We start from the raw sequence: 27,120 nt of genomic DNA, 5'->3' as shown, positions 1-27,120 counted from the left end.
TGCCAGAGTGTGTGGAGGCTTCAAAGAGGGCACCCAAGTAAAAGTTCTAGCAGCTGCAAAAACCCCAGAGTTTGGAATAAAGCTTCGATTTCCAGTAGCAGAGTTCTACTGTGGCAAAAGTCTCAAAAGTCAAGTTATTTGCGTGGTAACATGAGCAAGAAAAGGAAGCAAAGCAAACAGAGTAATCAAACTTTACACTGCTATTTTGGGGACACAAAGGATCAAAGCCATGGAACAGTAGGAAGACAACAAAGTCAGAACTACTGCACCAAAAGCTTCCAAGAAAAAAATATGAACTGGTTACAGGCCATAGAGGAGCTTAAAAAGGATCTTGAACATCAAATAAGAGAAGTGGAGGAAAAATTGGGAAGAGAAATGAAAATGATGCAAGAAAATTATGAAAAGAGATTCAATGATCTGACTGAAGAAAATACCTTAAAACATAAGGGAGGCAAGTTGGAAGCACCCACTTTTGAAAAGGGACAGTATCAATGTTGAGAATAGAACAAGTGGGGGTGGGATAGGATAGAGGGAAATATAGTCAGTCTTTCACAATATGTCCACTATGGAAATGTTTTGCATAGCTACACATGTACAACTTATATTGAATTGCTTATCTTCCCAGGGAGAGTGAGTGACAAGAGGGAAAGGGAAAGAATCTGTAATTCAAAGTTTTAAAATCAAATGTTTAAAAATATGTATATGTATGTATATATATATAATTATTATTATTCATTATCATTATTATTTTGTGTGTAACTGGGAAATGAGATATACAGGCACTGGGCCATTGAGATCCACCATGCCCTGCTGGAAAGTCAGAGAGGTTATGGGGGAAGATATGGGAGAGAGCAGATTTGGGGAGTGGATATTCAGTGGGATAGCTATTTTGGGGTGGTGGGTAGGGAAAATTAGTAGAAAATTTGTAACGCAAAATCTTGTTGAAATGAATGATGTAAACTACAAAAATAAAAAAGGTGGGGAAAACAAAAAAAAACAAAGAAACAAACAAAAAGTATATGATATTTTGGAGGTCAGAGGAGCTAGGACTAAAACAAAGAATCACCCACCTAGCAAAACTAAATATCATACTTCAGAGGGAAAAAAAAAATAGACATTCAATGAAATAGAGAACTTTCAAAGCATTTGTGATGAAAAGACTAGAATTGAGCAGAAAATTTGACTTCCAAATATAAGAATCAAAAGAAGTATGAAAGACTAAACAGGAAAGAGAAATCATTAGAGACTTATTAAAGTTGAACTGCTTACATTTCTTCATGGAATGATGATATTTCTAGCTAGTGAAACCTTTCTCAGTATTAGGGAAGTTGAAGAAAACGTGTGTGTGTCTCTGTGTGTATATGAATATGAAGAGATGATGTCTAAAATTGAAATTGATGGGTGGAAGAGGAATATACTGGGAGAAGGAGAAAGGGTAAGGTAGAATGGGATAAATTATCTCACAGAAAAGAGGCAAGAAAAAGCTTTTACAGTAGAGGGGGAGAGGGGAAAGTCAGAGGAAATGAGTGAACATTACTCTTATTGGATTTGGTGTAAGGAGGGAATAATATACACACTCAATTTGATGCAGAAATATATCTTACCCTCCAGAAAATTAAGGAGGAAGGGTATAAGAGAGGGGAGTTGTAATAGAAGGGATGTCAGATTTGAGGAGGGGTAATGAGAGGCAAACACTTTTGAGGAGGGACAGGGTCAAAGGAGGGAGTAGAATAAATGGAAGGGGGGATAAGTAGGATAAGACTGAGGAAAATATAATTAGTTGTTTACAACATGTCTGTTATGGAAGTATTTTGCATGACTACACATGTATACCCGATATCAAAATGCTTTCCCTCTCAATGAGGGTTTGTGTGGAGGGAGGAAGGGAGAGAATTGGAAACATCCAGTAGAGGTCAAGGTATAAATAATGACTACTTCTTCCATTTAGTTAGTCAGCAAGGTCTGAATCTACTAGAGTAGTTTCTAGTTTATTGTCCATGTCCACATACCGTCTGCAAAGAATGTATGAGAATTTTTCCCAAATGCTTTGCAAAAATCAGTATTACTTTTACTATGACATTTCCTTGATCTACTAGTCTAGGTCAACAATATTTCAAAGAAAAGAAAAGGGAGGTGAGTGAAGTAAATTTCCCATCACCTGCTATTGTTGATTGTTATATTCAATCTTTTCCCATTAACCAATCCTTGACTTTCTAAAAGGTCACAATCCATTTCTTTAAAAGTGCATTCTAGAATTTTACTTAGGAACTCAAATCAATTTCATTAGTTTATAATGAAAAAAGACCAAATGTCCCCTTTACTGAAAAGTAAAATTTCATTTTGTTATATTCTTCATTCACAATTTTTCAAAGATCATTCACAATGTCTCAAATATCATATTCCTGAATCCTTTTAGAATTATGATATTTAATTCTTCTAAGCCTAGTGAATGGAATTCTTTAAAAGTAACTAGGTGCTCTATCATCTTGCATATCTTAGATTTCAACTTTCTGTTATTTTTTTTTTTTTTTGCCATTTCTAGAGTAAGGTGTGAAGTTGAGTCTTTTTCCCAGGTATTCAAAATCAGGGTTTGTGGCATGCTCTCTACCCACTGAATATTCTGGAATTTATCTCTCTAAGGATCTGCGGGAACTGCCTTCTTTACAATTTGCACTTCACACACACACACACACACACACACACACACACACACACACACACGCCTCTCAACTAAATTTGACTCAGGTCCCAGGACACCATGTTATGCTTCTACCTAGTCCATTTTGAGGCTTATTACCCTTAGTAGAGAAGAGGTAAATAAATTAGAATTAAACACTGTTTTCTTCTTTCAAACATCTGTTACCATCTCATAGGCTGTGAGTAATAATCATACTTCTCTAGTATTCTTCTTGCCCTGAATGGAGCTGAAAAAGCTGATTATTCTTGTGTTTAGCAGTGCTTATCACATTTTGTTCACTTGGAGCTTTACTCTTTTTGACATCATGCTTGCAGAATTCAGCCACACTTTCTCATTCATGTTCTATTACCTATTCTTGCTTCTACACTTGTCTTGTTAAAGACTTAGTTAGCTGATGAGTTTGCTGTGTATCTATTTCAGACCCTAATTTCTTTAGAGAAGTTCTTTTATTCTTCCTTATAGGAAAAAAAAATGTGACTATGAGATAGATATTTCATCCTGGAGAGCTTCCTATCTCTCTTTTACTCTTTCACAACTTCTTTAAGATTTGAGGCAACAAGATTCTACAAATCTTTATCTAAACACTGAAACATATGATTCCCAAATTGAAGGTGTTTTCCCTCTCATAACTTAGGATTAATTTGCTTCCACCTAGTGTTCCTATCATTTGTCAATTGGTAACCTGTTCTTCCTCACTGGTCAGAATCAGGTCTGGAATGACAAGTACCCCAATGATCCCTCTAACTTATGAAGAATGAAGTTATCATTGAGTAAAGAGTTTATCAGTTATTCTGCTTTTGTCAGAGAAGGACTCACAAAACAACAACAACCACAACAACAACAACATATCTGGAAGGTTTAAGCCCTTTATAAATGACTGAATCACAGCTTTACGCCAGTTTCATCTATGGCCAATTTTGCTATTCTTCTTCAGTCATTTCAGTTGTGTTTGAACTTCATGACTCCACTGGGGATTTTTGTGGCAGAGACACTGGAGTGGTTTGACATTTCCTTCTCAAACTCATTTTACAGATGGGAAAACTGAGGCAAACAGGATGAGATGACTTGCTCCATGTCATAGAAGAATAAATGTCTGAGGCTGGATTTGAACTCCTGGAGTCTTCCTGACTCCAGACCCAGTTCTCTATCCACTGTGCCACCTAGCTGCCCAATAATTTACCAATACTTCTTTCTTTCCATCCTTATCACCATTCTTCCACTAGAAGAAAAATACTGCTGGCAAGGATCATACTCACATAGACAATTGCTAAATGAAAGAGACCTTAAAACAAAAAAAAGGAGACCTTGCATTTCCCCAATTTAACTCTTCTATTTTTATCTTGGAATGAGGTAAGATAAACAAAAATGAATTATCATGGAAAAACTACAAATTAGATAAATTTAGGCCTTGTCTGAATTAACAAAAGTTAATAGTTCCTATAAAGGATATACTATAAAAAAGCAGCTAATTAAAGATAATGCTTACTGGGAGAGTATGAGTAAAATATAGGTGCCTTCTTCCCCAGCCCCACACCCAGCATATTTAGCAAACTCTGTAATTGCAGCTGGGGGGAGGAACCAATGCTTCCACAACAGTGCTACCTAAGCCAAAACAACTCAAAACCAATAAATGTTATAATTGCTAATAAATTCAAGGGTTGATTAGCCCAATTTTCCCATGGAACACCAAAGTTTTATAACTCTTAAAAATGATAAAATTATGACAACTTTTGGGTTGGGGAGAGGGGAGACTTGTAACAGAACAAAAGCTAAAAATATTGACATATGTATTTTTTATTCTTACTTTGAATTACCTCACTTATTAAATCCATTCCATAGGATAGAAGTTTATTTGCATTTTGCTAATGTTTAGGAAAGGATTTATTTTACAAAAAAAAAACAATAAAATTGCTAGCATTGTTGTATTTAAAATAAATAATTTGCACATATAGCTTCTGAGTGTACTTTTTTTCTACTCATGAGATCTTTGTCAAATCATTTAAATTGTCGACAACTCAGCTTCTTCAACTGTAAACTGAGACAGTTGAAGCAGATGATCTCCAAGAATCTTTTGAATCATAGATTTCAGAATTCTGTAATATGGAAATTACACTACCTAAATGACAGATCAGAATGATGAGGCCAATACTATGAATGGGCAATTTAAGCTTATTCAGAAGGAACCATCATGGGGAACAAGGAGAAAGTGGGTCCTTTTCATGCTTTTCTTCTCAAGGGGAACAATTAGAGAAGAAGAAGGCCCCTTCAGGAAATAAGTCATTTTTATGGGACAGATTTTGGTTAAACAAAATGAAGGAGAAAATTTGTAAGAATAAGGTTCAGGATATAAGGAAGTTTACATAAAACAGAGCAGGGATCCTATTGTTCCTATAAGATTATTAAGCTTTCTGGATAAATAATTCTGATTTACATCAGTTTTGGTTGGCTTGTGTGCAGATACCTGTCTCTTTTCTATAAATATAATGACATTTCCCCTTGCTATCTACAACACAAGACTGAATTGCTAAGAATAAATAAGTTTCTTCAAAAATAGCCACTATCCAAGTGCAGGGGTATTTAAGTTATTTGACCTCATGGGAATTCAAAGGCCTGTGTCTAAATTACACAACTTGCCTCTTCTTTCTTCTACCTCTTCTAAAACTAAATTATTTAGATTCCCAGATGTGTAATCATCTCTCCATTTAAAATATAAATGTACTTATTCAAACAGCTAGAGTTGCTGGTAGGGAATTTTATTTCAAAATTAAGAGCTGTCTCTTCAAACGTTGCCATCACATCAAATTTGACTATTAAAAAAAAGAAAGCTTTCATCTTAAGATGAGAAAAACAATGCATACAAAAAACAAAATAAATGAGAAGAACCATTATATATACATGAGAACACATGGGGGGGGGGGCAAAGCAATTTCCATAGTTGTTCAGTAAACCCAGTTAAATATTTCATTGATGGCTTTAACATTAATGATCATTGGTAAAAACAACCCTAGTCTTCCCATCAAAAAAGTGTTGGTTTTATTCTGTTCTTGGGAAGTTATAAAAAGTAAAATAATTAGAATACTTTATGCATGAAGTAAGTAATCTAATCTAGGGTAAGGGTAAAGGAACTAAAAATTTTACTTAGTTTCAAGTTTCATGGATCATTTCCAGAAACGACTGTAACATTGAATCTGCAGAAAAAAGGAAAAAAATGGAATCAGTTGGTGAGCTTGAATCTACCTAGTGGGTAACCATGTTTATGATGCAAGAATTTAATAAAAATACTAACACACATGTCTTCCATGCTCAAAGAGAAGTATTCCATTTAAAGATTATTGTCAAGACTAATGCAGAGATATGAAATCATATCCAAAGCATTTGTGATTTCCTTAGCATCAATCAATTGATATAAAGGAGTTCCTAACTGGGGTTCTGAATATCTAACTAGAAGATATTCATTCTTTGACTTCAAATATATATCCTAGAACAATATCTGAGAAGTATAGAGGGTAAGTGACTTGCCCAGTATGTTATAGTTTGTGAATATCAGAAGGATTCCTAGGTTTCCTTGACTCCAAATCAAGTGTCCTGTCTTCTATGGCACCTTGTTTCTTGCTAGATAATAGTATAATGCAACATAATAAGCAAAGTATAGAATAGGTTAATATAGTACAGAAGGATAGGGTAGGGTAGGATATAGTATACATAGCATAGTAGAGTTCAGTTCAGTGCAGCAGAATACAGTATAAGTATTTAAAATAAATGCATTTTGGTTAATATACCAAATAGTTAAAAGAGCTCTTGGATATAAAGTGAAATTTAATTTTAATAGTGCATAAAACAATGGAAACATCATGCAATATTTCAATTGTACAAAATGATGACATTTTAAACAGCAAACTAAGAAAGACTCAAAGGAAATTTAAAAAGGGTCTATTTCTGCAGAGCATAAGTAGGAAAAATACCCTACAGCTGTCACAATGTTATCTTTTGTTTTTTTTTTTTGCTTTTTGGAGGGGGGAAGGTAGGGCAATTAGGGTTAAGTGACTTGCCCAAACTCACATGGCTAGTTTTTGTGCTAAGGGTCTGAGGCTGGATTTGGACTCAGGTCCTCCTGACTCCAGGGCCAGTGCTCTATTCACTGCTCCACCTAGCTGCCCCTACAATGTTATCTTGGAACAGGGGAAAACACAGTGATCCTAAACTCTAGGGACCTATGATTAAGAAAAAAAGAAGGGGAAGGAAATAAGCATTTATACAGCACCTACCATACGTCAGGCACGTGTTTAGTATTTGACAAATATTATATCGTTTGATCCTTAAACCAACCCTGCATGTTAGCTATTATTTTCATCATTTTACAGCTGACTAAACTGAGGCAAACAGAGGTTAAGTGACTTGCACTTATGTTACTTGCACATACATTAAGACAGTTACACAACTGGTGTCTCAGACTGAATTTGAACTTACATCTTGCTAGTCCAGGCCTAGCCCCCTATCCACTCCATCACATACTCTCTCAAACATCTTTCATTTACTAGGTTTGTGAAAGCTAAAGAAATTACTTTATTTTTAAGGACCTCAGTTTTCTTATGTATAAAATGGAACTAATAATACATGCTACACTTACTGTGTAGGGTCATTTTGAAGCAAGCAGTTTATGAACTTCATAAGAATCAGATAAATGTGAATTATTAACATAGGGCTTAGAGTTGGAAGGGATTTAGATCATCTATTTCATCCACATTTTTTCACTGTATAGATAAGGAAACTGGAGTCTACAAAGGTCATGATTTATATAACTTTATACAAGTACATCATGTATATAATACCAAATATTTCAGATCTTCTCATGTACATATCCTTGTACTAGAAATTGTGGGGGATACAAAGATATACAAGATTATGTCATTATTTATCAAATGAATTTCATACAACATATTTACTAAATGTATTTAGAAGGAGGAGGAATCACTTGGAGAAGACTTTGGAGAAGTTTGAACCAGACTTTAAAGAGCTGATAGGAGTTAGGGAACTGTGGCAAAAACTGAACAAAAATGCAGATGAAAATAAAACTGTTACCTTTCATTTGCACAATACTTTGGTGTTAATATAATTGTTAATATAAAGTCACATTGCCATTCATTATCTTTTTATGCAAAAGCACTTAAAATATAATCTAAATTGTGGTTGTATTTTTATTATCTCTTCTTTTCCTTGTTGGTTCATGTGCTCTAATTCATACAAACCATACAAAAAGAGCACAATTTTCTTGTTTCCTAATTTGGGTCAAATATTATTATGAACATATTATGGTATATGGCAAAGGATATTGGTTTAAATCTAAATACTGCCAAATTCTTTTTCATAATTTTTCTAGCAGTTCTTCTTGAGTTGGGGAGGAAGTACTTCCTCAGTATCTTATATTCTTGCCATAATAAGTTCAAATGGATCCTCTTGATTATAATGATTTTCAACTTTGGCTATTTGTATTCTGTCCCTTGCAGGCTAACCATCCAAACCATAAAAGGTTAATTTTTAACCTAGAAACACTATAATTAGTGGATTAGAGTGGATGGAAAAGAGAGAATAAAAGCTGGGAAGATAACATAGTAATCCAGAAATAGTAATCTCAAGGTGCTAGGCACTTGAACTAGAGTAGAAGCAGTGAAGATGACAGGAAAATGAAGAATTTGACAGCCACTGAAAAGAATGAATAGAACTTGGAGAATTATAGCATATTTGACAGCAAGGAAAGAAGAGTCAAAGATTATTTTGAGGCTTTATGGTTGATAGGGTGGAAGAATTAGATGGCAGGTTATCCAGGTGGAAATATATGACAGCTAGTTGGAAGTACACAGTTAGAGCTCAAGAAACAGGTTGGTAATATGAAAACAGGTGGTATTTTTTTTTCACTGCTACTGAAGTGAATATAAAAACTTCAAAGGAGAAGGGCATATTTGGTAAGTGGAAAATTGATTTAGATTAGAATATGGTCTCTGATAATATAACTTGAATTTCTGAACTATTAAATTTTAGGAATTCTAGACTCTTGAACAGCATAGTTTCTGACAGACTGTAAGAGATTAATAAATATTTATTGGTTTATTGATTAATTGACCATAAACCTATTAAGATTAGTTATTGTATGTTTTCTTGCAGTCTTCTAAATGTGATTGATAGAGTTTAAAGAGAAAAAGAAAGGAAAGTGATAAAACTGCCCACACTTCTGTCAAGACAGTTATAACATAGAACAACAAGAACATCAACAAGAGGAGAGAGAAAGAGAAACCAAGTTAAGAAGCTAAGATGACAGAGTAGAAGCAGGAACTCATCTGACCTGCTCCATGAATTCCATTGGTAACCTCTGAAAAAGAGAATCTGAATGGATTTCAGAGTGACAGAATCCATTGGGAGATGGAGTGTGGCACATTCCCAGTGTGGGAAAGGACTGCACAGGGGAAGCATGGAGTTTACAGACTGCACCAGTGTGGACCAGAACAGAATGAGACTGAGCCACAGCCAGCATATTAACCCACCTCAACGGTGACTCAAAGACATCTCACAGTGGGACTGAGGATCTGTCAGGGCTGGGTAGGAGAAAGTACAGGGCCCACAGCAGTGACAGCAGTCTCCTGGGGCTATCAGGCCACAAACTGGATGTTTAAAAATCATCAATTGAACTTCTGGGAGCCAAGATGGTGAAGTAAACCCTAGCTTCTCTAATTTCCCTCCCTGACCCTGAAAACCTGGAGATTATTGCCCCAGTGTAAAATCCTGAAATAGTAGAAGCAGTGGCAGGCTTGGGAGTCCTACAGGAAGGGTGTGACTGAAGCTGTGCTGAGTCTGAAGTGAAGGGTGGGAGGTGTCCCAACAATTCCCATCTCAGCTGACAAGTGGGAGATCCTGAAGCCCAGGGGGGTGGAGCCAGCAAGAGCTAACACCAGAAGCCCAGGTGTGCCTTAGCACAATCAAGGAAATCAGCAGACACCAGCACTGCCTGCTGCCAGCTGCTGAGCCTGCCCAAGCTCTAGCCCAGGGGCACAGAGGCAAAACCTAAAGTGGCCAGACCACTCCTCCCCCACATCTTACTTTGTGAGCCTCAGGGTAACTCAGGAGAAACACTGAGAGTCCTGGCCTTGGCCTCAATCTAGAAACCCAGAGACTACAGCACACAAAGTCAATAAGCAGGCCCCTAGCTCTCAGCTTGAGAAGCATGGGTCAGAGAATTCTGTACCCCAGCAGCAGAAATCCACTTTAAAAGCAAGGAAACAGGCAGTCACAATGGGCCAGAAACAACAAACAACAAATGAATGCTATTATTGTGAATGAGAAGAATCACTTTCCGGAGACACCATCAACTTTATATACACACCTGAGACCAAAGGAGGAAATATGAACTGATCTCAAGCCCTAAAAGCATTCTTGGAAGAGCTCAAGAAAGACCAAATTAGAGAGGTAGAAGATAAATTGACCAATTCTTTTAAAATTACATTGGCCAAAATGGAAAATCTACCTGAAGAAAAAAGATCCTTAAAAAAGTAAAATTTGTGAACTCTGATGGGAGGTTCATAATCTAACTGGAGAAAATACCTTACTAAAAATGATATCTGAGCTTATGGAAAAGGAACTTCAAAAACTAACCTAGGAACATAATTCACTAAAAATTAGAATTATCAAGGCAAAGCTATTGATTCTATGACACACCAGGAAACAGTCAAACAGAACATAAACATTGAAAAATTAGGAGAACATATAAAATATCTCACTAGAAAAACAACTGACCTGGAGAACAGATCCAGGAGAGATAATCTAAGAATTATTGGTCTACCAGAAAGCCATGATGAAAAAAAAAACAGCCTGGACAACATCCTCCAAGAGATTATCAAAGAAAACTGTCCCAAAGTCCTAGAATTAGAGGGTAAAATAGTTATCAAAAGAATTCACTAGAATCCTCCTGAAAGAGTTCCCAAATTGAAAACATCAAAAAATATAGTAGTCAAATTCCAGAATTATAAGGTCAAGGATAAAATACTGCAAGCAGTCAGAAAGAAAAAAATTCAAATATTGTGGAACTACAGTCAGGACCCCACAGGACCTAGAAGCTTCTACATTAAAATGTTAGAGGGATTTGGATATGCTATTTTGTAAGGCTAAAGAGCTTGGGCTACAACTAAGGATCAACTATCCAGAAAAACTGAAAATAATCTTTCAGGCAAGGAGATGGCTGTTCAGTGAATTAAGGGACTTCCTGACTTCCCTGATGAAAAAGTCAGAGCTCAATTTAAATTAAATTAAATCAGATCTCTAAATATGAGACTCAAGATAAACATAAAAAGGTAAACAAGGAAACACACACAAACACACATATTTGCACACACATATAATTTGTGATTCAATAAGATCAAACTGATTACATCCCTATATGGGAAGCTGATACCTATCAATATTGAGATTTATATAATTATTGTGACATTTAAAAGGGATAGATAGAGCTATAGATATAGACAGAAGGTGTGGGAATAAATGAACTAATCTGATGATAAAAAACCTTATTAAGGGGTACAAATGGATTGTAATGGGAGAAAAGTAAAGGAGAAGGCAGAAAAGGGTAAATTATGTCACACAAATAGGCATAAAAACATATTATAGTAGAGGGAAAGAAGGGAGGGAGATGAACATTATATGAACTTTACTCTCATTGGTTTTGGTTCAAGGAGGGATTAACATAATCAGGCAAATTTAGGATTCTAACACGAAAAGACACAAAATCTTATTATAGTAGGGAAGAGGAGTATTGTATGAAATTTACTCTCATCAGTTTGGGTTTAAGGAGGGAATAACATATTCCATTAAGTATAAAAATGTATTTTTGCCTACTGGCTGTAGGAGGGGAAAGGGGAAAAAAGAGGGGGTGATTGGAAACGAGAGAAATAGTAGTAAGGGGGAAGGAAAGGTAAAGGGAAGAATGTGCATACAGAGGTAATACTGAGGGAGGCAGTGATCAAAAGAAAAGATCTTAAGAAGGGGAGAGGAGAAGGTAGAAATAAAAGCATAAAGAGGGGAGGGAATAGGATGGAGAGAAAGACACAGATAGTAATCATAACTGTGAATGTGAATGGTATGAACTCTCCCATAAAACAGAGGTGGATAGCAGAATGGATTAAAAATCAAAATCTTACAATATGCTGTCTACAAGAAACACAAATGAAACAAGGAGACACACACAGGATAAAGGTAAAAGGCTGGAGTAGAATATATTATGCTTCAGCTGAAGTAAAAAAAAATAAAAGCAGGGGTAACAATACTTATCTCAGATAAAACAAAAGCAAAAATAGATCTAATTAAAAGAGATAAGGAAGGAAAATATACCCTGCTAAAAGGCAACATTGAGAATGCAGCAACATCATCACTTAACATATATACACCAAGCAGTACAGCATACAATTTTCTAGAGCAGAAGTCAAGGGAATTAGAGGAATAAATAGATCGCAAAACTATATTGGTTGGGGACCTCAATCTCCCCATCTGACCTCAAAATAAATGAGAAAGACGTTATGGAGGCAAATAGAATTTTAGAAAGGGTAGATAAGATAGACTTCTGGAGAAAATTGAATGGGGATAGAAAGGAATATACCTTCTTCTCAGTAGTACATGGCACATACACAAAAATTGACCATGTACTAGGACACAAAAACCTCGCAATTCAATGCAGAAAGGCAGAAATATTAAATGCATCTTCCTCAGATCACAATGCAATTAAAATTATATACAATAAAGGGCCATAGAAAGATAGACTAAAAAGTAATTGGGAACTAAATAATTCAATCTTAAAGAATGAGTGGGTTAAAAAAGAAATTATAGAAACAATCTGTAACTTTATTCAAGAGAATGAAAATAATGAGATAACATAACAAAACTACTGGGATGCAGCAAAAACAGTTCTTAGGAGAAGTTTTGTATACCTGAATGGATACATGAATAAAATAGGGAAAATGGAGGTCAATAAATTGGTCATGCAACTGAAAAAAAAATCTAGAAAAAGAACAAATCGAAAATCCCCAATTAAATATTAAATTAGAAATGCTGAAAATCAAAGGAGAGATTAATAAAATTGAAATCAAGCAAACTATTGAATTAATAAATAAAACTGAGATCTGGTTTTATGAAAAAAAAAACCAATAATACTCATAGACCTTTAGTCAACATGATAAAAATAAAGAAGAAAACTAAATTATGAATATCAAAAAGGAAAAAGGGTGAATTTACCTCCAATGAAGAGGAAATTAAAACAATAATTAGGAATTATTTCACCCAATTGTATGCACATAAATTTGACAATCTTAGTGAAATGGATGACCATTTGCAAAAATATAAGTTGCCTAGATTAATTGAAGAAGTAAATTATTTAAATGACCCCATCTCAGAAAAAGAAATTGAACTAACTCCCTAGGAAAAAATCCCCAGGGCCAGATGGCTATCCTAGTGAATTCTATCAAACATTAAAAGAACAACTGATTCCAATACTTTACAAACTATTTTTGGAAAACTGGAGAAGAGGACCTACCAAATTCTTTTTATGACAAAAATATAGTACTGATACCTAAATTGGGAAGAGACAAAACAGAGAAAGATTATAGACCAATATCCCTCATGAATATAGATGCAAAAATTTTAAATAAAATATTAGCAAAAAGACTACAGCAACTTATCAAGATAATAATACACTTTGATCAGGTAGGATTTATTCCAGGATTGTAAGGATGATTCAGTATTAAGAAAACTATCAGTAAAATTGATCCTTTCAACAACAAAACTAGCAGAAACCATATAATTTTCTCAACAGATTCAGAAAAGGCTTTTAATAAAATACAACACCCATTCCTATTAAAAACACTAGAAAGTATAGGAATAAATGAAGTCTTCCTTAACATAATAAGTAGTATCTATCTAAAACCATGAGCAAGTATTACATGTAATGGGAATAAGCTGGAAGCATTTCCAATAAGATCGGGGGTGAAACAAGGGATGTCCATTATCATCCCTCTTATTCAATTTGGTACAAGAAATGTTGGCAGAAGCATCAAGAGAAGAAAAAGAAATTTAAGGAATCAAATTAGGCAAAGAAGAGACTAAGCTATAGAAAAAGAAATTCCATTTGAAATTACTGCATGCATTATAAAATACTTGGGGTTTTACTTGCCAAAACAAATTGAGGAATTATATGAACACAATTACAAAACACTTTTCCCACAAATAAAGTCAGAATTAACTAATTGGACAAATATTAGCTGTTCATGGCGAGTTCGAATTAATATGTGACAATTTTACCTAAATTAAATTACCTATTTAGTGCCATATCAATCAATTTACTAAAAATTATTTTATAGAGCTAGAAAATGTAGTAGCAAAATTCATTTGGAAGAACAAAACGTTCCTGAATATCAAGGTAATTAATGAAAAGAAATGCTAGGGAGCATGGTCTAGCCATACCAGATTTTTTTTATTTCAATATCCTTTTATTTTAAAACAGTTCACAACACTAAGCTCAATCCCATTCTTCCACTGAACAATCTACAAATGCTTGCTTAGCAGCTGAAGGGCAATCTTTAGAAGCATATTTGAAAAGTGAATAAAAATCCATATAAAACAAGTATTCAAATAGTTTCCTTAGGAACACAGATAAGTGTGACTCCATCTCTTAAGTCTTCCATATTGCTGCATTTGTGCCAACCCTATTCTTAAAACATTTAACTCTAGCAGGAATTAAGTTAATGGTCCCCCAAAATGCTCTAATTCAAGCTAAGCTTGCAATTAATGGTTACAAATAGCATCTATACATTAATACTAGCTGAAGTACAAGTTGTCAAGTGATGTTTCATTCCACTTTCCCAAGCACAAGATAATGGCAAAGTGTTGATATCCTGATCCTCTACTTATGCCAGAAAACATTGGTTCTTGATTTGTTGCAAGCATTGCCATGTTGGCCCAGACATCACATAATAGATAGTTGGTGTCTGGAATCCATTGAAAGTAGAAGCAGCAGAAGGGGCAGTGCCTTCATAGCTTCAGGGGCATTCCTGTGTGTGCTCTCCTTGAGGCAGCAGCTTGGGGGGGGAGAGGGCCCCTCGCCCCCCCTCCCCAGAAGTCCTGGTCCAGAGCCAGAGCCACAGCCAGCTGGCCCAACTACCGTCCTCCAGACTCCCCACTGGGCCTCTGATAGTAGACGTGGACTAAGCTGAGGGCCGCCCCCTCGAATCAAGTAAGGCTGTGGACAGAGTAGGAGGCTCCTGGGCAGCAGCAGCACCCCAACATGGAGTGTGTTATGTCTGGAATGGGTCCAGACTGTGACAAAAGGAGAGAGAGTGGACTAGGCCACAGACCATGGGCCAGAAGCAAAGCTCTCCATCACCTCAACCTAGAGATCAGAATTGGTGTTGTTGGCACCAGACACTTCAGGACAATGTCTGCTGCCCAGCTAGAACCTGAACTGTCCCCTGATGTCCCCATGATGTCAGTTTCAAAGTACATAATGCTAGACTGTGCCTCACTCCCCAATTTCACTAGGGAAACAGAAGTAAATGTAAGCATCCAGGAGAAGTGAATGGAACCTAGCCTGGGGCAACCTCCTTTCCTGAGGGCCTTTGACAAGGGCCTTCTTCACTGACTGACCCTTTCCATATGCCTGCTGATATGAGTGTATCATCTGTGAAATGGGCCCAACCTGGGACAAGAGGAGGGCCAGTGAAAGAGACCATCACCCCTGGAGCAGAGGCAGGAGCCGGTCACCTCCACTAGGAACTCAGGCTTGATGGTATTGACAAGAGGCCCTATGGGACAGTGGCCTCTGCCCAGCCAGGCTCTGAGCCATCTCCTGAAATCCCCATGATGCCAGCTTCAAAGTGGCTGAACCTTGGATTGTTCCAAGTCCCCCCTAACACCAAGAACCTAAAGTAACTCTTCAGATACAGGGAAGGAGTCCTGGCTCCAGTCCAGGCTGATATCTTTGGACTGCACCTATATAACCTGAACAGACTTTGACCAGGTCCTTCTTCCCCCATGCCTGCTGTCCCCAAGATGGATTATCATAACCCCTGAATCCCCTCCAAACCCCCTTGAGAAAAGAACATTCAGCCTCCTGGATCCTACCCCATGGTCCTTAACAAGAAAGGGTCCAAAAAATAAAAAGAAAAAATAAAAAGAAAGTAGATGCAGCAGAAAAAGTATAAGCACGCAATTTTCAAACAGCATCCAATCTCCCACATGCATTTCTGGTAAATCACAGCATTCCACAATTTGTTCAAGGCCATCATATGTTGGTCCCCATATGCTACAAGAGTAATACTTCTCATCTGGTTTGGGTCTCTTTTGTAGAATAGGTTTAACATGAGTATGATCAAACAGGATGCAATTAAATTATTCATATACTCCATCATTCACATAGTACATAAAGATTTGGTCATTTGCATCATCTTCATCATCAGAACCTGTCTGTTCCTTCAATACAAGTTTTTTGGCAGTGTTGTTAACTGCATGCATGAAAGCTGATGCAACATAGTATCTGCCGGGTTCAGCTATGATTCTCACTCCAGTCAGGTGGAAAATACTTGCCCAATGCTGGATTGATTACACTTGAGATCTCTTCAAACTTAAGCTTTATATATTCCGAACCAGGGAAGCCACCACCAATATCAAGAAGATAAATGTTGAAACCAAACTCCAGCCCCATGTCAAAGACACATCGGGCATCAGAAACTGCTTGGATGAAGGTTTCTGGATCAGTACAACCACTTCCCACATGGAAACTGACTCCAGTAACATCGATATTCAGTTCCTTTGCTCTCTCAAGGAATAGCTTACAAATTTTGAGAGTGGCACCACATTTAACACTTAAATGACAGACAGCTTTGGAGTCATCAGTGGTGATCTGCAAAACCAGTTTTGCCTTTGAATGAGCTCTGGAAACTTTCATTAGCTCTACTTTACTATCAGAAGTCATCATTTGTACTCCATTGTTGGCAGCATACTTAATCTGTGACACTTGTTTGCATGGATTTGCATAAATTATCCTCTCTCGAGGCACCCCAGGACTGTGTACCAATTGTATTTCAGTCTTGCTGGCACAATCAAATCCTGCTCCTAAAGCAGCAAGTGTCTTCACTACAGCTCTGCTGTCATTACATTTAACAGCATAAAAAGGAGTTACTCTAGGAAGAGCTTTGTACCATCTCAGATGTTTCTTTAGGATGTCACCAAGGTCAGCAACATAGAAGGCATCTTTATCATCAGAAGAAGAAACTTCATTAATTTTCTGGTCCAGAATATCCTTAGCAGTAAAGCCTTCATCAAGGAAACTGAAGTTAAATTCATCATTGCTAAAGTTGTTTATGGTTTCTTGATGTTATTCTAAAGTGCAACAAAACTGAAAACTAAGAGATGGAATTTAAAGACAGGCTATTTCCAGCTCTACACCAATGGTGGTTCTCCAGGAAGACAAAATTTTGTTAAATTCAAGGCTATGATTGTGCCTTTGGTGCAGCTGTTGCACTGGACATTCTCTTAAAGGACATGAATGGAGTGGGCAGACCCCATGGAGATGCTCCAGATGAATGGAATTTACCAGCTGCATTGCCTTCCCCCCAACCTCCACCCCCTTTCAGCTGCCTCCTGCCAAGCCGGAGGAGCCACGCCCAGCCGCTGGCCCGAGGTGGCATGAGAGCTGGTGGCAGAGGAGCTACCGGTGGTGGAGACTGAAGGGGTCTGACCCATACCAGATTTTAATATGTATTATATAGAAGCAGTCATCAAAACTAATTGCTATTGGCTGTGGAATAGAATAGTGGATCAGTGGAATAGATTAGTTCCACAAGACACAGCTGTCAGTGACTATAGCAATCTACTGTTTGATAAACCCAAAGACCCCAGTTTTTGAAGTACTCACTTTTTGACAAAAACTGCTGGGAAAACTGGATTACACTATGGTAGAAAATGGGCATAGACCATTATCTTATACCATATACCAACATCAAGTCAAAATGGGTGCATGATCTATGTAGAAAGTCTGATACTGTAAGCAATCTGGGAGAACCATGAATAGTTTACCTATCAGATTTGTGGAGAAGAGTGGATTTTATAACCAAACAAGAGTTAGGGAGCATCATGAAATGCAAAATGTATAATTGTTATTACATTTAATTTAAAAGTTCCTGTACAAATGAAGCCAATGTGAACAAAATTAAGAAGGACATGGAATATTGGGAAAGAATTTTTACAACCAGTGTTTCTGATAAAGGCTTCATTTCTAAAATATAAAGAAAATTGAAACAAATCTATAACAAGTCATTACAAATTGATAAATGGTCAAAGGATATGAACAGGCAGTTTTCAGAGGAAGACATTAAAGATATCTATAAGCATGTGAAAAGATGCTCTAAATCACTATTGATTATAAAAATGCAAATCAAAACAACTCTGAGGTACCACATCTCACCAGGCATATTGACTAAGATAACAAAACAGGAAAATGATAAATACTGGAGAGGATTTGGGAAAATTGGAACACCAATGCATTGTTGGTGGAGTTGTGAATTGATTAAGCTAATCTGGAGAACATTCTGGAAATATGCCCAAAGGGCTATAAATAAGTGAATACTCTTTGACCCAGAAATATCACTTCTACAGCTGTACCACAGCAATATCATAGAAGTGGGTAAAAGGACCCATATGTACAAAATATTTATGGCAGCTCTTTTTGTGGTGGCAAAGAATTGAAAATCAAGGGAATGCTCATCAGTTGCAGAATGGCTAAAAAAGTTGTGGTATATGTATGCAATGGAATACTATTGTGCTATAAGAAATGAGGAGAAGATGGACTTCATAATAATCTGGAGAGACATATAAGCTGACACTGAGTGAGAAGATCAGAACAAAGATAAATATGTACACAATTACAGACACAACATATGCGTGATGATTGATTTTGATATACTGGTCTCCTGTCAGCAAAGCAAGATCATAAGACAACTCCAAAAGACTCATGATGGAAAGAGGTATCCACATCCAGAGAAATATGTACAGAGTCTGAAGCAGACTGAAGCAAACTAGTTGCTCTCTCTCTCTCTCTCTCTCTCTCTCTCTCTCTCTCTCTCTCTCTCATTCTGTTTCCTTTTTCTCATTGTTTACTCCATTGGTTATAATTCTCTTTACAACCTGACTAATGTTTAATGTGAAGGTATTTGTAGATCCTATATTTGATTGCATGCCACCATGGTGGTGGTAGAAGAGAGGGGGGAGAAGATGGAGGGGGAGAAAATTTGAAAAAAAAAGGGATTGTGGAATTTTAATTGTTGTAAACTAAAAGTAAACAAAAAAATTTAAAAAAAAATAATAAAAAGATGGAGAGAGAAAAAGAGAGACAGAGACAGACAGATACACACACAGAATCAGAGAAACGATACAGAGGAGACAACAATGAATAATGGAACCACAGTAGAATCTCTAAGTGGCTTCATGGAAATAAAGTCTGAGTAACAATTTGAACCCTGAGATCCTAAAGGAAGAATATCAATTCAAGTTTCTTAGAATATGACTATCGCGAGGATATTAATTGGGGCTTTTTTTTTCTATGAAAGGACCATAATAAATTCAAATGTCATAGAACAAAATAAAGTGACAATTGGATAGAATAAAATGTTAAGAAAACATAGTGAAGTAACAAAATCCAGGAATGACAGAGTAATAACACATTGTCAAATATTAGCCCATGATCAAGAGAGGGAAAAATAGAAATGATATTGTCTTAAAATGTCCTACAGAATACCTAGATAGCGTGACTAGATTGCTATCTCAGTTTATCTTACTTTGTCACTGTCTCTTTTTGTCTGCTCCCAGAACTCTCTTACCTGATATTTCATGAACTGGCTTCACTAAACTTAAATTGGGTCTCCTTACTGAAAGTGGTCCTTCCTGTTATTTTTTTTTTTCACATTTTCTGTATCATTACCAACTCTCTGCCAAAAAGCTTTATGCCATTCTTTTTCTGGGGATTGGAGAAGAAACTTGCAAACATATTTGCAAGTGTGGAACCTAACAAAACAAAAGCAACAGGTTTTTTAGAATTATATAATGATGAGATTTTTTTCCCCCTTGCAATTCCCTGAAACTACATTTAGAGAAATAACGCATTGCTGTAACTTTCTTCTTACCAGATCCCCCTTGTTCCTATCTAAGTGAGAAGAATTATACTGGACATCTACAACTGCTTAGTTCAAGGGAGCTTGAAGAACAGAGACAAAATTCAAAGCACAGAAAACAGGTTAAAATAATTTTTCCACCTAGTTCTCCTCTCTTGCTTCTAAAACAGATTAAAAATAAGCCAAGATTTAGATACTCATCATCACCTAATCACTACTTTATCTATTTAACCTCACGCTTTTCTGCTACAGTGAAACTATATTCCTGCAGTTCACTATTGGCCTTCAAATTATCAAATGTAATAACTTGTTTGGAATCTTTATTATTCTTGATCTCTTTGAAGCACAAGCCACAATGACTTCCTGCCTAATATAACAAGATGTGTAAAAACAACAAAACTCCTTTTGGAAAATTTTTCTTCCTTCAACTTCCCTAATGATTTTCCCATCACTTGTACTCCTCTTGCATTTTTTTAACTAACTCCTTTTATGCAAATGGAGATTTAACCTAAGAATGAGTCTTCAGCATTATAATTACTTTGTTGTTTTTTTTTTTTACAACACTCTTTCTCAGAGATATGATCTACTTCCAGGAATTTATTGTTTTCTGTGTAAGGATAACTCCCAGGTATTTAAGTCTAGTGATTATCTCTTTCTCATGCTACATTTGAAATTGTACATAGGACAACATATGCGACTTCTATTTGTCAAACTTCAGAGGAAAAAGAATTATGTTGGTGATAAACAACATGTAGTTTTGATCACTATCTAGTGAAAGTCTTCTGATTGATGATAATCATTGGCCTACAGGGATCAGGTGAGATTATATTATATTATATTATATTACATTATATTATACTACATTATATATGTATATATATGTATGTATATACATATATAATGTTTCAAAAAACTTAAAAAGCATTACACAAATGTTAGACTATTCCTGTTATTGTGTGATTAAAGCCAAAGTCCTTTAACTTGGTCTTTTAAGACTACCACGAGGGAGCCAAGATGGCAGAATAGAAGCACGACCTTCCCGCAGCTCCTGCTTCCACCCTCCCCAATCCATGTAAAAAGGGGACTCTAAACAAACTTTGGAGCTGCAGAACCCACAAAATGAGACAGAGAAGCTAACCTCCCGCTGAGGACAGCCTGGCAGGCCAGCAGGAATCAGACAGCACAGTGCTATGGGAGCCAAGCCCAGCCCCACCCTGAGGCTTTAGCCCCAGGGCAGGCCTGACCAGCCACCGGCCAGAGGGACTCCAGATCAGCAGCAGCTGTGGCCATTTCCAGATTTATCAACACATAGACACAAAGCACAAAGTGATAGCTGAGTAGAGTCTGGACTTTAGGACCCAGTAAGTGGGAGTGCATGGCTTTTATCCCCAGGGCGAAAAGCCGCTGAGACCAGCACAGCCAACCAGCACCACATGGTGGCTTCAGCTCTTGGCTTGCAGAGTGTAGGGGGACCAAGCACCAGTCTCAGGGGTAATCGCTCTTGCTTTAACCTTCTTGGATCTGGATTGCAGTCTAGGGTGGAGGTTCTAGGGTGTGTCCAGCTTGCCAGAGTATGTGGAGACCTCAGAGAGGGCACCCATCTAATACCTCCAGCAGCTGAGAAAACCCCAGTATTTGGGACAAAACCTCCCCTGTCTGGTGGCAGAGTCCTACTGTGCCAAAAAGCCCAAAAGTCAAGTAATTGAGTGGCAAAATCAGCAGGCAAAGGAAACAAAGCAGACAGAAGATTCCAACAATACACTCTTATTTTGGGGACAAAAAGGAGCAAAGCATGGGACAGGAGGAAAATAGTGAAGTCAGAACTCCTGCACCAAAAGCTTCAAAGGAAAATGCAAGCTGGTTACAGGCCATAGAGGATCTTAAGAAAGATTTTGAAAACCAAATAAGAGAAGTGGAGGAAAAATTAGGAAGAGAAATGAGAACAATGCAAGAAAATTATGAAATGAGAGTCAACAGCCTGACTGAGGAAAATAATACCTTAAAAAACAGACTGACTCAAATGGCAAAGGAGGCCCAAAAAGGGAATGAGGAGAAGAATGCCTTAAAAAGCTGAATTTACCAGATGGAAAAAGAATCTAAAAAACTCAATGAGGAGAATCATTGCTTCAGAATTACATTGGAGCAAATGGAAGCTAATGACTTTATGAGAAATCAAGATGCTGTTAAAGAAATGAAAGAATAGAAGGCAATGTGAAATATCTCATGGGAAAAACCGCTGACCTGGAAAATAGATCTAGGAGAGATAATTTAAAAATTATTGGACTGCCTGAAAGCCATGACCAAAAAAAGAACCTAGAAATCATCCTCCAGGAAGTTCTCAAAGAAAACTGCCCTGATGTTTTAGTACAAGAGGGCAAAATAGAGGTTGAAAGAATCCACCAATCACCTCCTGAAAAAGATCCCAAAAAGAAAACTCCTAGGAATAATATAGCCAGTTTCCAGAATTCCCAGATTAAAAAGAAAATATTACAAGCAGCCAGGAAGAAACAATATGAATATTGTGGAAACACAATCAGGATAACCCAGGATCTGGCAGCTTCTACACTGAGGGATCGAAGGGCTTGGAATATGATATTCTGGAGGGCAAAGGAGCTGGGATTAAAACCAAGAGTCACCTACCCAGCAAAACTGAGTATCATGTTTCAGGGGAAAAAGGGTCATTCAGTGGAATAAAGGACTTTCAAGCATTCTTGCTGAAAAAAAAAGAGTTGAATAGAAAAATTGACATTCAGGTACAAGAAGCAAGAGAAGCATGAGAAGGTAAACAGGGAAAAGGAATCATAAGGAACTTATCAAAGTTGAACTATTAACATTCCTACGTGGAAAAACAATTATTGTAACTAATGAAACTTTTCTCAGTAGTTAAAGGGATTAGAAATATATATATATATTTGTCTATATATGAGGGTTTATGGGCATATGAATACATATGTGAATGTGTACATATGTTTGCAGGTATACATAGATAGAGGGCGCAGGACCAATTTAACAGGAAGGAATGATACTTAAAAGGTGAAATTAAGAGGTGAGAGGAATACAATGAGAGGAGATGGGGAGAGACAGATTGGGGTAAAATATCTCATACAGAAGAGGCAAGGGAAAATGGTTACAATGGAGAGGAAGAATAGGAAGGCAAAAGGGAATTGGTCAACCAATTATTCCCATTGAATTTGGCTTGAGGAGGAATTGAAATACACACTAAATAGGGTATCTCACCCTCCAGGAGAATGGCGGGGAAGGGGATGAGAAGGGGGATGATAGAAGGGAGGGTAGGCTGGGGGGAAGGGAAGTTGGAAGCACTCACTTTTGAAAATAGACGGAATCAAAGTATAGAATAGAACAAGTGGGAGGTGGGATAGGAGGGAGGGAAATATAGTCAGTCTTTTACAATATATCTACTGTGTTATTGTTTTGCATTTGCCACACATGTACAACCTATACAGAACTGCATATCTTCCCAGTAAGGGTGGGTGACAAGGAAGGAAGGGAATGAATCTGGAATTGAAAGTTTTAAAATCAAATATTCAAATATATATATACATGTAAATATATGTGTGTATGTATATATATATATATATATTGTTATTAATACCATCTTATATGTAATTGGGAAATAAGATTTTCAGCCACTGAGGCATAGAGATCCACTGGAAAATTAGAAAGGGGTATGGGAGAAAATATGGGAGAGAGCAGATTGGAGGAGGGGATATCCTGTGGGACTGCTATTTGGGGGCAGTGGGTAGGGGAAAAACGGGGAGAAAATTTGTAACCAAAAATCTGGTGGAAACGAATGATGTAAACCATAAGTTAATAAAGCATTAAAAAAATGACTACCACGTGCCAACATTTACCTTCTCAGTCTTATCACCCTTGCTACTCCTTTCTATGCACCTTTCATTTAAGTCAGACTACTCTATTTGGTAATTTTTGAACATCTTGTACTTCAATTTCCTTGGCTATTTTGTTCTCCCTACTTAGAATACTCTGAATCTTATAAAAATGTGAAATTCTCCTTCTGTATCCTTTTTCTCCACACTTCCCTCAAGGTAAAGGTGAAATTTTATCTGTAATAGAATTGTGTATTGTAAAAGCAGTACTGTAGATGCCTGACAAAGCTAGCACCATTTTGGGCCTTTTAAAAAGCCTAAGGCTAATTTATGTGGCTTTGATCTACCTGGAGGTGGTAGGGAAAATGGAAATAGAGAGAGTGATAGCAATTGGAAAGGCAAATCAAAAAAGATGTAAAGGTAAGAAATACCTCTGGAAAATAATGGATGGAAGAAGATAGAATATGCCATTAGGTAAAACATTCATTCATTCATTCATTCATTCATTCATTCATTCATTTACTTACTTGCTGATCTATTTGTTTGTTTATTTGTTTATGTTGTTTATATGCCAAATTATAAATATTGCTAGTTTCTTGATATTTTGTAAAAATGAGTCATTATTGAAGAGTCAAACTGACCAAACTGATCATTTTGTTATATTATAGTATAAATAGTGCTACTGCTCTACATTTGTAGTCTGAGAAGGCCTTTAAGCTACAAAAAAATGAAAACACAAAACTTCAATTTAATTCCTTACTTTGCAATATCATATTTAATGAGCAAATAGCCATCACAATAGTGAATTACTAGTATTTACATAAAGCATCAAAGTTTGCAAAGTTCTTCACATATGTTATCTCTTTTGGTGTTCACAACAACCCTGAGAAGTAGGTGCTGTGAGTATTCCTCTGTTTACAGATGAAGAAATTGAGGCTGAGAAAATTTAAGTGATTTGCCCAGGACCAAACATATATTTGTCTGAGGTGGGATATTAAGTCATGACTCCAAGATCAACACTCAATCTTTTACCTCAGCCATGTATGTAAAACTCATGGAATAATCTGTGAAGTACTATTTTAGAATGACATGTGTCTTCTTTGATTTCGGAATTAACTTCAATCTTAAAATGATAACTCACATTTTAAAATGATTTTCTGATTTTTTAAACATCTATAAGATATAGGAAATAAAAAAAATCTTATCCCCAATGTCTAAAAGAAAAAAACTGACACTCAGTTTAAGTGACATTTCCAGTGTTTATATGGATAATGACAGTCAAAGCCAGCATTCAAACTCATGATTCCAAGACCCACATTTTTTCTACTATAGTCAAAAAGATTCCTTCAAAGAGATGACCATAAGTTATCCCTTGAATCCACTGCCTTTGCAAAGTAATAGTAATGCTGATGTTAAAGATGATAACAACAACAAAAATAATAATGAAATGTAGGACATGATGATAAATAAGTCCAGTATCTTAAAATTATGGATGTAAGAAAATGGTATTTGTAGAACCTTCCCATTATACCTCACTTTCTGTAAGTCAGGTGTTAAAAATGCATGAAAGAAGCAATTTTGTGGATTGTTTTTCTCCTCTTCATGAGATTCTAAAATATTCTATGTTCTTTTTTTTGGTCAATTACATATAATCAAAGATTCTGGGAATTAAAAAATAAGGAATTGATTTTTAATCCACCTTTTTGAGTGTCAGAAAATTAGCTGTAATAGTTACTCAGCTGCTTCAAGACTAAAAGCATTACATTCAAGTCTATTCTATTCAGATTATCTTTGGAACAATCTCTGATGTAACCAGCCAGGGTAAATGCACTTCACATGATGGCATCCAGGAAAGAAATAAAAGGAAAACGTAACAAATCCACTTCAAAGTGGAGAAATATGTTGGACAAATTCATCTTGTTTTGGTTTTTTGTTAACCAACTGTTACCTTATAAATGGTACCAGAATCATTTAGGAGTTCAGTAATATAAAATTTAGTATTTGCCTGTGAAGGAATTAAAGTAAAAAGTCCAAGACTTTTTTTTTTATTTTTTTTTTTAAGCAATTGGGGTTAAGTAACTTGCTCAAGGTTACACGGCCAGGTGTTTCTGGGTGGGTGCTAAGTATCTGAGCCCAGGATTCGATCTCCAGATCTTCTCAACACTGGAGCCGGTACTCTTACTTGCTGTGCTACCTGGCCGCCCCAAAAAGTCCAAGACTTTTAAACACATATCTTTGTTAGGAGATTCAATCAATGGAACCTATGGGTAGTATTCAAATTTAGGCATTTAAAGTTACTTAGGTTCAATTATAATTTTAATGGAATATCCACACATAATACCAGACTCCAAATTCTTGTCATCTTCTTTATGAAATGCCCTACATAGTTTTATGATAAGTACCAGGCATTTTTATTTTTATGACTGAGTTCCATGATTCTGTGCATATTTGCAGTGATTCACCTATATAATACAATAATTTCACATACAGCCTCTCAAACTCAGCTGTAACTTCACATACAGCAAGAATCTTAAATCAATATAAATGATTTTATAGTAACTACTCATTTGCAAAGGGGAGAGGAGTATTCACTGCCTAAAATGTGAATAGGTAAAGAAATATTTGAGGAAGAAAACACAGAAAGAAAAGTTTGTAGCTGGAGGACAAAACTGGAATCCACAGGTTTAAATTTTACACACAGCTGTGACACAGATCAGCATTATAGACTTTAAGAAGTCTGTTTTGCTTCCTGATCAGTTTTATCATGACTAAAATAAAAATAATAATATTTACTCACTGGTACATACTGAGAGAATGACATTAAGACTGTACTGAGACTGGGTGGGAGACTGATATTCTCTTGTTCTGAATATCAGTGGTAAAGACTGTGTGTTGGGAGAAGGGGAATTAGTTGCCAGTGCCTCATGGATGTCGAGGCTAAGATAGGGGGTTGAATAGGCAGGATCAAGATGGGGGTATGAGGGAGTATTATAAGGGGGAAACTTCTGAGCAAGAGGATGTAAATATAGTCTGGTAGAACAGAAAGAGCACTAGCTTTGGAAACAGAAAATTGGGTTTCATGCTCAAAGGGCTATAAAAATGTTCATACCTACTATAGTAGTGAAATTTAAAGTTCCTTTTGTATTGTTGAGAGGTACTTAGCACTTAATAATTAATCAAGCCTCTGTTAAAGAAACAGAAGGTATGAACCCTTGTGCTGATGTAACAGGAAGAGATTGGCTGAAACAGGAAGGAGCTAATGCCATGTACATACATATATATACACACACACATATATATACATATATATGCATATATGTGTGTATACACACACACACACACACACACACACACACACACACACACACACACACACACACACACA

The 27,120-nt window shown here is 36.5% G+C and overlaps 1 protein-coding gene and 1 pseudogene across 1 annotated transcript in view; both read right to left on the bottom strand.

Annotated features, from left to right (window-relative positions):
* LOC138157377 (contactin-associated protein-like 2) overlaps nt 1-27,120 on the bottom strand; it is a 2,155,842-nt gene that overhangs the window by 1,687,430 nt on the left and 441,292 nt on the right. The gene's annotated exons all lie outside the window — the stretch shown is intronic.
* LOC138157338 (ornithine decarboxylase-like) lies at nt 14,346-16,697 on the bottom strand (annotated as a pseudogene).

The sequence above is a fragment of the Petaurus breviceps genome, unplaced genomic scaffold (genome assembly GCF_028583685.1).
Source record: "Petaurus breviceps papuanus isolate PSGF00001 unplaced genomic scaffold, PetGlider_PUasm1.0 112, whole genome shotgun sequence".
NCBI lineage: Eukaryota > Metazoa > Chordata > Mammalia > Diprotodontia > Petauridae > Petaurus > Petaurus breviceps.
This window is presented reverse-complemented; position numbering and strand designations above follow the sequence as displayed.